Here is a 2,148-nt window from a genome sequence, read left to right on the forward strand (position 1 = left end):
TCTTAAGGCCCACACACTGGAGATGGTACCACTCATGCCTGAGGGGTAGGGTAGAGGAACGAAAATCTTGTAATTTCCCTGTCCCCTAGAGGCGTAATTGGCGTAATCTCGCGTAATTGCCCTAGTAATTTCCCCATATGTCCCCACTATCCCTGGGGGTCGGGGGGTGGGGGAAACAAATGACTAGCGCATAAGCTTATTTTAGGCATGAAATATTTATTTGTTTATGTCGTTTCCATGGAAGTTATCTTTGCCAAACCATGTTTGCTCGTGTTTCGGTCACACCGTTGAAGACCTAAAAGTTGTAAATTTTAAACTGATAACATTTTTCGTTTACTGTTTTTCGCCTAAGGGCAATTCCTCTAAAAACGCGGAGGGTTTTGAGAAAACAGAAGTTTTAACCTCTGACATGTGATACGAGAGCCATGGATTTTTCTGTGACCTGGTTCTCCACAGCAAGAGCAATGGTTTGTATGGTAGATGGTGATGCTCTTTCTTTTCCAGCTCTGTGTTGCTTTGCAAGACACACCAGGTTGTGGTATGATGAAATTTAATTGATCTCTAGATTTCTGTTGATTTCATTGTCCCAGTCATCTGACCTGAAGAAATCTTGTGGAAAGTGTTGATATCTGGCTGGCTGTCATTTTGACTGTCATTACTTTCAAGATGTGAGCAAAGTTCTGTTTTTATCTGCATTGTTAGACAAAACCTCTTATTAAGGGAGTCAGTTAAGTTTCTTAGTTTTTTTATAAAGGGATCTTTACAAATAGGGCACAGATTTCCATGTTTTTTTCAAGTATCTTAAGACTCTCTTAAGTGACATCTGTGCATGAAAATGACCAAGTGATAATAATATTATTGTTTTACTTTGATCAGTTTCCTGTTGTTTCTTAAACATGTCATTTATTCTTATTCCAGTGCTTCAGTCTAAAACTCTTCCTGGTGTGTGTGTGCTGATCTGGTCAAACCATGCATGGCAAGCAACATTCCAGATTGTTTTCAGAGATTGTGATGAGGATTTCAGCGTTGAATATTTTATTGGTTTTGTGATGAAAAAAGCCAGGGTTGTTATTCATCTCTCATTTTTTCCTGCATGAGATCCTGCATGATGACAACAGTATTACTGCAAATTAAACATCACAGATGTGAGCATGTCAGTGATTAATACAAGATGGTTTCCAAACAGCTCTTCAAAATTGTCTAGAAAAGGGACGATAATTATTTACTTGCCACACCTTCTAAGTCAATGTTTGAACAAGCAAATATAATTTGGTTTTTTAATTCAAGTAAACTGTCTTACTTTCATTAATACAGCTGTATGTTATTCTAGTCTTTCTCTTGCTGAGCATGGGTTTGGATATTAACTTCTGAGAATGCTCCTACTTGTAATAGTCTTAATAATGAATATACGGTACTTACAACAATAAAATTAGAGAGATATTTGAGTTATTGTGTTTTGTGGTAACACATACCATAGTAGTTGTTGTGGTTGTTGTTGTTGAAAAGGAATCAGATTGAGTCATTGTGGGTCCAGATAGAGCCATTGTGGGTCTATCATTGGGTAGTGAAACTGGATCACTTTCAAATGATTCCAATGAAACAAACAGACGATTTCCTCATTCAACAGGAGCAACATAAGCCATCTTCGCAGAAGGAATTATCATTCTGCCCTTGCAAAGATGTTTACCCGGCGTTTTCCTTCTCAGTGCACAGTTTTCCCCCCAGAGGTTTACCAACGCAGAGACCATCGCGGCTAATAACATTACGAACTTCGTCCTTTTGCTCTAGCGCTCGAATGCAAGGTAAAATTCTCCTGGTTTGAACTATAGTTTTTTGGTTTGAAAAGACACACGAAAGATTAGTCTTTCAGGAAGCTCTCTTCAAATTTTAAACCTTATCAAAGTAGTGTTGTCCTTATCATCGCAAAATGAAAACAAACACAGAGAATTTAAATTGCCGCCATTTTGCCGCGCTGTTGTTTCTATTGCAAATTTAATTGGTACCAGTCCCTCGCGCGTGGCTCAAGCCTGCGCACTCATTTTGCCGCGGTGTCACCTGACGTTGTCCTGAAGTCGAGGACGTGAGAAGTGAGAACGTGAGTACTTAATCTTTTGTTTTGATCCCTTTTAGCTTACTTTTGTGCTATTT

General features: G+C 38.7%; 1 long non-coding RNA gene across 1 annotated transcript in view; it reads left to right on the forward strand.

Annotated features, from left to right (window-relative positions):
- LOC138037956 (uncharacterized) overlaps positions 1–1,445 on the forward strand; it is a 2,038-nt gene extending 593 nt beyond the window's left edge. Inside the window, exons 2-3 of the long non-coding RNA XR_011130157.1 lie at positions 353–467; positions 919–1,445. This is a non-coding gene — a long non-coding RNA (uncharacterized lncRNA). The remainder of the gene's footprint in view (positions 1–352; positions 468–918) is intronic.
- The last annotated feature ends 703 nt before the right edge of the window (positions 1,446–2,148 follow it).

Source organism: Montipora capricornis, chromosome 2 (assembly GCF_036669925.1).
Source record: "Montipora capricornis isolate CH-2021 chromosome 2, ASM3666992v2, whole genome shotgun sequence".
Lineage (NCBI taxonomy): Eukaryota > Metazoa > Cnidaria > Anthozoa > Scleractinia > Acroporidae > Montipora > Montipora capricornis.